General features: G+C 37.0%; 1 long non-coding RNA gene across 4 annotated transcripts in view; it reads left to right on the top strand.

The window, feature by feature from the left end:
- The first annotated feature begins 228 nt into the window (after positions 1 to 228).
- Positions 229 to 8,988, top strand: part of LOC107857578 — an 18,921-nt gene continuing 10,161 nt past the window's right edge. The window contains exons 1-5 of one of the 4 annotated variants that reach the window (XR_007051234.1): positions 237 to 1,254; positions 1,487 to 1,522; positions 7,062 to 7,349; positions 7,444 to 7,716; positions 8,651 to 8,722. This is a non-coding gene — a long non-coding RNA (uncharacterized LOC107857578). Of the gene's footprint in view, positions 7,350 to 7,443; positions 7,717 to 8,650; positions 8,723 to 8,988 lie in introns of all 4 variants that reach the window. The other 3 variants (XR_007051245.1, XR_001670896.2, XR_007051232.1) reach the window with 3 other exon arrangements.

Genomic DNA, 8,988 nt, shown 5'->3' with positions numbered 1-8,988 from the left:
TAATTATCAATACATTATTTAATGAGAAGATTGATTACAAACCTATAAATATGAAACTAACTTTAATCTGTAAAATTAAATACCAAAATTTGAAAATAAAATAAAAATAATATATATATTTTAAAAAGTTGCTATAACTTGCCATAAAAAAAGTTATTAATATGATTATCTAATTATGTTGCTAAAATTTATAATTTTTAATTTAATAATAATTGTATATGGGATTTCTGCCAACTCTACACTTTTGATATCTACAAAAGTGGTGTGAGGTAACCATCTCTGTAGGCACACCAAAATTGTGGGTTCACTGATAAGAGATTCCTTAGCCGCCGTCGAAAATGAGAATTCTTTTGCGCAAATTGGATGCCATTATTCCCTTCACCAGAATTCCTCATTCTTGTTCGGCAACAAGAGCATATTCTTCATTCCATAATAATAATAATAATAATAATACAGTACAGGGTAAAGTTGGGGAGAGTAGCAATTTGGAGGTTGATCAAGGTATTTTTGAAGTTGGGAAGGGCGATGCAAAAAAAAATTATGGCGAAGTGCTATCTGTCGGGATCTTACCTAATTTATACGCAGATGGCACTTTGTCTAATGGTTATTACAGATTGTGGAAAAATTATCAACTCGACGAAGCTCATACTGAGTGCAACAGAGTTAGTGAAATGACAATTGTCATGAAGGAAATGGACAGATGGGGCTACTCATTATATGCAACTAAAGCCGTGTTATTGGCAAACGTTATAAGGGAGGATCCTCTCTTCCTTGATATGATGGTAGAGAAGAGTAGAAGAGAACTGACTCACGCTATCAACGATAAATCATTTTTACACTTTTATTGAGCTCATAGGTGAATTGGACGCAATATGTTTGTCTGGTTTCATTGGTACTAGATGATGGTGGGGGCTTTACGAGTTATCGCAATATTCGTTTGGATGGTTGGTAGAAAGTAATGTTAATTCCATTCAGAAAGTAATGTTATCAAAACCCCAAGCTATACAAGTAATTCCAGTCAGAATGTAATGTTATCAAAACCCCAAGCTATACGAGTGAGAGAAACGGTGACCTCACAGGCTCAGGGAGTAAATAGAGCAACTCGCTAGCAGAGGATTTAAGAAGTGTATCATGTCTACTGGAGATTAGTGTATACAATGGAGTCTCAAATAGTGAATCGTTATATTCTTTTGCAAAGTATCTTTCTTTATGGGGTTGCGGAGGCTAAATTGGTTTATATGAGCAGCCTTGTAGGTAACGTAGGCCAAACTGTTCTGTGAATAGGTAATTCATATGGTAATTATATCTCTGTAAATGTAATGGGCAAGTTAGGAATACTATCACATTGATATTCACAATTTTTTGTTTTTGGTGTGTGGAAAGCGCTTCTTTTAAGTTGAAAGTAATTGTTGATTAGTTCATTTTAGTTTTGAAAGTTAACTTTCTAAAAAACAAGTTTCATTTTAGTTTTAAAATTGTGATGTAGGTATTGAGAAGGAAATTTCTGCTTTTACAATCGGAGGTATGTCTAGATCTTCATTCTGATATCTGTTCTTGAAAGTGCATAATATGTTTTTTTTTGGGTAGAAAATGAATTTTATTTATTTTTCAAGGAGCCACTCCTGCTGGCTCAGTCGTTACAAAAGCCGTAGCATCTATAGTATTTACAACCCGATCAGTGCTAGGAATAGGAGCATTCATAGCTATTATATTACATATAGCTGAGTGATCTGACAAGGTCTTCACTCTTCTAGGTATTAAATCTCCCCGTTTGTCGGAACTCAAAATATCCCTTAGGATGATGGAGATTCCCAAAAAAGCACCATTGATGCCGAGGAGGTGCCATCAAAACCAGTAGTAGTAGATACTAGGGCGTCTGCTAGTCTATTTTATTCCCTATATACATAGCAAACCTAAACCTGGGGATTATGCACTTAGTGGAGAAGACACCTGCAATCAAAGAAGATTGGTGAATTTTGGCATGATGTCTCATCTGTTAAGTAAAGTACAAGTTGAAGTGAATCCACATTTGTTTCCATTGGAATCAAATGATAATCGCGTGCTAGTTTAAGACCTAAGCACAGAGCCTCAGCTTCGGCCTCAAGGGCTTTTGAGCTATAGGTCATTCTTCTAAATCAAGGACCAATCCCCCATCCAATTTCTAAACACCCCTCCTATAGTTGAAAGCCCTGTAGTAGCATCGAAAGAACAATCCGTATAGTTAATGACTTGGTGGGTTTTGGATTTGATGTCAGAAACCAAAATCATCCTGCAAGTTGGGAGATATTTAATATTGTAGGACTGAAAGGATGGCCCTGAAAGATGAATTTGTTTACCCGAATCGACCACAAAAAAAAAGGTAAGAATATTTTTGTTGTAACATGATAAATGTGGCCCCTTGGAATTTTCCTTTTCATTAACATGATAAAGGTAAGAATTTTCCTTTTCATTTACAGGCAGCGAATTCATTTACAAGATCTTACTTAGGCTGGGCTAAGCCACTCAGCAAGCCAGACCTATATAATAATACCGGATAAAGCCTTAGTCGAAATATCGAACCGAAGGCATCGATCGAAATATAAAAGAACTTTAAATAATTTAATGACTGCATGGAATCTTTTTACCCAAACAAGGGGCCTGTCAGATAATTTAATAGACTTATATTAAACCCATGTGTGTAGGAGTTCTGTGCTAAAGACAACCCTCATCTTCAAAAGGGCTTTAAGGGGCACAGCTTTCTAGGCGTAGTCACAGAGACAAAGCTAATATAAGTCATATTAAACTCGATTTACCATCATTTTGGAACCAACCCAAAAAGCTATAAAATTCTTTAGAGTCTGAATCTTTCATAGTTATCTTATAAATGATATTAGTCTTTCAACATAGGGATAAGAGGCTTTTTTAGCCGGACATAGTCACGGATGGGATAGAAGTTGTATTAAATGTATAAAAATAAAAGAAAGATTAAGTAATTTACTTGTGGCCGAGTGCAAGGCCGGAACAGTAGACAAACAGTGGCTATTCGCCTTTTATTGAACTTCGGAATTTATACAAGAGGAAGAGAGAAGGGAGAGCAGGGTAACTTAGAGAGAAAGAGAAAATAGAAAAATGAAAAACTTCTTCCTCCCCTATACAAATGAGGCGGCTATTTATAATATAAAAGAGAATTTTGCACAGTATTATGCATAGTGTTTTTACTGTTTATGGGTCCCTTGTGTCCCTCATAAAAAACAAGCATAGTAAAGGCATAATTATATAAACAAGCATAGTAAAATTGGCCATGGGGCCTGACGTCGATTTTAGTTTTTTCTTTTTGGCTGGGACCCACCTGGTCACATCTTGTCTTTTCCTTTAGATTTATACAGGAATGCTTCTGCTTGGGCTATTTCTTTATCATCTAGAATTTTTTCTGGTGGAAGTGATTGAGACTCTTGAATATCTTCAGCTTCATGGCTTGAAAGACTTTTCATTGACGTGTCTGAACTTTCTGCTACAGTCTTTAGCAATTTATTCCGGACTTCAGCCAAGTATTTTTCGATCAGTTCCATTTTATCTCCTTCATGAACAGAAATTCTTCTGGAAATATAATTCAGATTTTGATCTTCTACAACATCTTTTGGTGGGGTAGTGGTAATATCAAGCAGTTCTTGACCATGTAGGATTTTTGTCACAGGGTCTTTTCTAGTTAATTTATCCCAAAACTTAGTATAAAATACCCTATACAGACCAGGTATCTGTTCTTTGGTATAACCAAATTCAATACTCCATTGGTGTATCCATGAAATAGAAAATTCAATAAAGAAATACATTTGATCAATTTTGTCTATGTTACAAACATGATCGGAGTGATATAGTTTTGTTAAATCAGGTGAGAATTCTTTCCAGATTTGGTATAAATGCAAATATTCTTCAGGCAGGACTTGGGTAGAAGGGCCATGATAGGACCACCATTGAATGAACCAATTTGGTATTGGGTCTTCAAAAACCCTAGCACAGACGTTTACGAACCAAGTGTGTTTATGCTTTATATTATTGTAGTAAAAAATTTTTTCAAAAGCTTTTACATAATCCAATAGGTGAAAGCAATCCTTGATTCTCTCATGGTCATGTGTTTTTTTGCCATGGAAGTTGTTCCCCATTCTTCGATTGAAAGAAGTTTTTTAATTATTATTTTAGAGTACCCGTGAACATGCATGGTAGGAGTTAATTCTTATAAGTGAAATATGGTTTTTATCCATCCAAGCTTGCCGTATGGGAAACCCACATTGTTTCCATTCAAAACGACTTATTATGGATGAGAATAGGAGGACTTAATTGCAGAAGCAAAGGACAATGGTCTGCATGTATGCGAGACAGATGCTTGACACATGCATTAGGGAAAAGATTAAGCCAAGTTGAGTTAGCATTTAGCCGTCCGAGTCTCTCCAGAATCATCCCACCATGCCTTCTAAGGTTTGTCCAAGTGTATTTACTCCCGCTAAAACCAAGATCAATCATGCCACAATAGTTAAGGCAATCTAGGAATCTATCAACTCTAGAGTAACAGAGACCCTGACCTCCAATTTTTTCCGCGGAGCTAGTAAACTCATTGAAATCACCTCCCAAGAGCCAGGGCTCGTTATGAGAGTTAGAAATTCTTATAAGAATTTCCTATAGGGACAACCTATTGGCTAGGTTATTACGAGCATAAATAGCCGAAAATAACTAAAAAGTGGTGAAAGGATTTACCTAGACAGTGCAGTGAATTTCTTGTGGAGTAAGAGCAACGTTAGTAACGTGGAGAAGGTCTGCATGCCACAGGATGGCAATGCCACCTGAGTGACCCTCAGTTGGAACAACTATGATATTGGAAAAGTTGAACTCTTGGGGCATACTTTGATGATTGCCTCTATGAGTTTAAAGAAGTACAACTAAAGCAGGCTTATAGTCATTTAGGAGTTGTCTACAGCTATTTTTAAATTCCGAGGAATGAGAACCCCTACAATTCCATATAAGAAAATTCACGGGTAAATAGAATATGAGAGAACTTGTTGTGAGGGAGCCCGACAGTTTACTGTCCCTTATCGAGGGACTCATTGTTACATCTTATTTCCCCACATCTGGGTTTAGCGTCGGTCTCACGTGGACTGAGCACTTGAACATATTTATGGGACAGTTTACGGTTATTCTTTTGCACAGTGCTCTTTGAGGAGGAATACTCATACCTGACCCATGTACGACGTTGTCACTTCTGTATCTTGCTTCTCTCCTGTTTGGTCGTCTAAGGCTGCATTCCCTCATTTCTCCATCTCCCCGTCTTGGTTCGTGGTCATTTGATTCAACGGGAGCACAATGTTCATATTTGATTCAACTGGTTGGGTGTTGCTGCCCATCGTTAGAGGATTTAATTTGTTCAAGAGGTGGAACAGAGGTTTGGGTTTGTGGTGGATGTGAAGTCCCTTGAAAGGGCAATTGAGGGGAGAGAGGGGCATTATATAGAGGTGAAGAGAGGTGTAAAGGTGAAAAAAGGGACGATTTATTAATGGAAGTGGAGGTTTGCCCTGCCTCAGAAGAGTTGTGATTAGGAGTGCACTGGAAATTCCTATCAGGATTGGTATAAAAAGTGTCGCACGAAGATTCGTTGTTAGAAATAGACTTTGAACAAAGGGGATTGGTCGAAGCCAGAGTATTGTCATCCTTACTTATCGAGAGGCAAGCAAACTTGGACTGACTAATGTAATCGGATGTGTCCATTCCTGATTTGCTTGAATAATTTGAGTCCAAGAACCTACCTGAGTGCGCCTATAGTAATTAGAAGTGGCTGTCTCCGATTCAATAGATTTTTTGAGGTCAGAAGACTTACCTGACCTTTCCTGCTTGGTTGTTTTGTGTTCATTCGCGGTATCCATTGTCAAGAATTTACCTTTAGGCAGTTGACTTTCATGTAAATGGTTACCAGCTCTTGTTCTTGTAGGCAGCTTCTGAGTTAATCGTGCAGGGAATTGCACTTGCTTCCATCCCTCTGTTGAATCTTTGCCTTTTGGCGAATCTGCGTGGTCGGAAAGGTTGACAGGATTATGGGTACATTTAGATGATGTATGACCCAGTCTGCCATAGTTGGTGCATGATAAATTTGCACTTTCGTAAAGGATCAGTTGCCTGTGTGTGCCTATATATATATATATGGAATTGTAGCGGTTGTTCCAAAGGCACTTGGATACATAGCCTGGCATACCTACCCCGTGATGTAGATGGGGTTGTGGGGTCTATTTTCAGGAGGGTGCCAATTTTGCTTCCTTACCTTGAGAAGAATATCCAAATCGTAGAATTCCTTTGGTAGTTCCGGCATTCTAATCCATGTCAGAATAAGCAATACGTGCTTGTGATGCATTGAATTTAGGTTCCCACTTTTGAACTGATAAGAAACTGTTTAGCAAAAACCATGGGCCTTCGTGAAGGGCATGGTTCATGTTTCTTCTTGCTTGAACTTAATCAAGAAAAAGTCCGCACCTAGATCTATTAGGGGTATCTCTTCTGATGGACGCCATAGGTTGTTGAGCTTCTCCTTTAGCAGTTGATGCCCCACTCTTCGTCCTACTAGCTTAACCATGACGGAGTATTTCCACGGCGAGTAGAGTCGATTCTTATCAACTTTGGTTATTGGGATAAAGTTATCAAGACTTTGCAGAGGTGTGGTTTCATCCCGCAAGTCCAGTTCCTTGGTTGGAAGGGAGTTGGTGTACTGAACAGTAGGTAGAAGGGTATTTAGCAGTAGTTTATCTTTAAAGGATGTATTTACAGGATCTTCCAATTGCATATGTTCATCAGTAGTTGCTGGTTTAGTAGCCATCTGATATTGATTACACTATCACATATCGTTGACAATATTTCATGGTTTGATAAGATGATGTTTTGGATGTGATATTTGTTGAAAGTGCATAATATATGTTCATGAGATAACAGAATTTTTTGTGATTTTAGAGCTTATGTAACTTTTCATTTATATCACTCTCTTTTACTTGTGTCTCGTCACATGATAATACATCAATAAGTGATAGTTAGTTCTTTCTTTCATGGGACAGGGAAAAAAACTTGTTGCTGAAATAGAAATGACTGGAAAACTAATAGGGTGGGTCTCGAGCACCATTCTTGGGGGCTCAATTAGAAGTTGTAATTTATCGTGTTGCTTCAGTAACAACTGAGTACCTCAGATACTATATCGTTTGAAACTCTTGAGTCATCTGCTTTTCTCTCTGCATTTTTAGACAGCTACAAAATTTCTAGAACGTCAAATTCGCAAGCTTAAAGATCAAATAACCATCTTGCAAAGTAGTCGGGCTCAAATGAGAGGTATAGCGACTCATTTGCAGGTACTGTACCAAGTCATGTTACATGCTTACTGATTTCAGTTTGTCATTCCCCTTCTGCAATGCATTTGAAAAGCTTTTTTTATGTCCTTTGCAGGTAATATCTGCCCAATCTTCGATTGCTGCAGACATGAAAAGAGCAGCTAAAGCTATGAATAAGATTCGATGTCCAAAGATCTTGACATCTAATTTAAAATTTTCCATTTGTTTGTCTGAGAGAATGAATTATATAATTTGGTAACTAGAATGAATTATCTATAACTCAATTATATGGTGTTCGTGTTTGTAGATTGAAATGAATTCCGACGCCATAGATGATCTTATAGATAATGACAAAGTGGAAGAGGAAACTAAAGATTTGACAAATCAGGTATACTTTTCAAAGTTCCTTTCAATAAACATACCCAAAAATTTACCCTTTTAAGTAGTGGGAATGGTACAAATACACCTTCCTTCCACTTTCGGGCTCTAAAGTGTCCTCCCTATCCACTTATAGAGCGTTATATTTCTGCCACACATTAAATGAAAATCCTAGTTATTTTCTCTAAAGGGTATGTTAAGATAAAAGGCAAAATAGAACCATATACCGAATGAGAATGACAATTTTAGAGCCCAAAGTGAATGAGGATATATTTGTATCATTTCCAATACTTGAAGGGCAATTTAGATCCTTTCCGATTGTAATATGAGATAATGGTCCAAAGTACACTTGAAGTATCACATTTTTGGGAGCGACCTGATTGTAATATGGGATAATGGTCCAAAGTACACTTGAAGTATCACATTTTTGGGAGCGACCTACTTGAACAATCTCGGTTCACTTTATCTATCTTGAACTATCACCAATTATTTATCTAAAAACACATCAACTATCAATTGTTTCTTTTTCTACTATTAGTTGGTCCCTTTTTTGACCTGATTAACGCTGTAATCTTCTTGACCATTAACTCAAAAAAAAATAAAAAATCTCAAAAGAATCATTTTAGACAAAAGAGAATGAAATCTTGAAGCATCTTCATACACATGGATATAGATGTCACAATGAGAGGGTTCCTGCATTCTTCACCTATTGGTGGGACGTCACTTTCGTTCTCTTTAGCCCTCTTGTCCGTGAGGACAAATTAAAGATGTTGGTTATATTGGGACTAACATTTTGATTCGCTTGTGTTTCTGCGCTCTTCTTTTCTTTTTTCCTTTTTTCCTCCTTCCCTTCCCTTGCCCCCATTATACTATTTTAAAATGGCATTTGTGTTGCATGCGAAGTCACGTTCATTCCTTCTAATATTTGTTCGTTGACTTTGTAGAAAATGGACCCTTCAAAGCACGTGAAGGTGATGCAAGATTTCCCGAGGCAATCAGCTCAATTAGATATGAAGGTAAGACTAATTGCACATTTTTTGTGTAATCTTAAATAATATATCTCCTTCATGTCAACTCATAATTAGAAGTCAACTCAATAATATGGTTTTCATGTTTGTAGACTGAAATGAATTTTGACCCCGGAGATGATGTTATAGATAATGACAAAGCGGATAAGGAAAATGATGATTTAACAAATCAGTTATACTTTTAAAAGCTCATTTCAAATAATATATCCAAAAATCTACTCCTCAAGTAGTGAAAATGGTACAACTATACCCTC

The sequence above is a fragment of the Capsicum annuum genome, chromosome 2 (genome assembly GCF_002878395.1).
Source record: "Capsicum annuum cultivar UCD-10X-F1 chromosome 2, UCD10Xv1.1, whole genome shotgun sequence".
NCBI classification, from domain to species: Eukaryota; Viridiplantae; Streptophyta; class Magnoliopsida; order Solanales; family Solanaceae; genus Capsicum; species Capsicum annuum.
The sequence above is the reverse complement of the archived record's forward strand: the minus strand, read 5'-3'. Positions and strand labels throughout refer to the sequence as shown.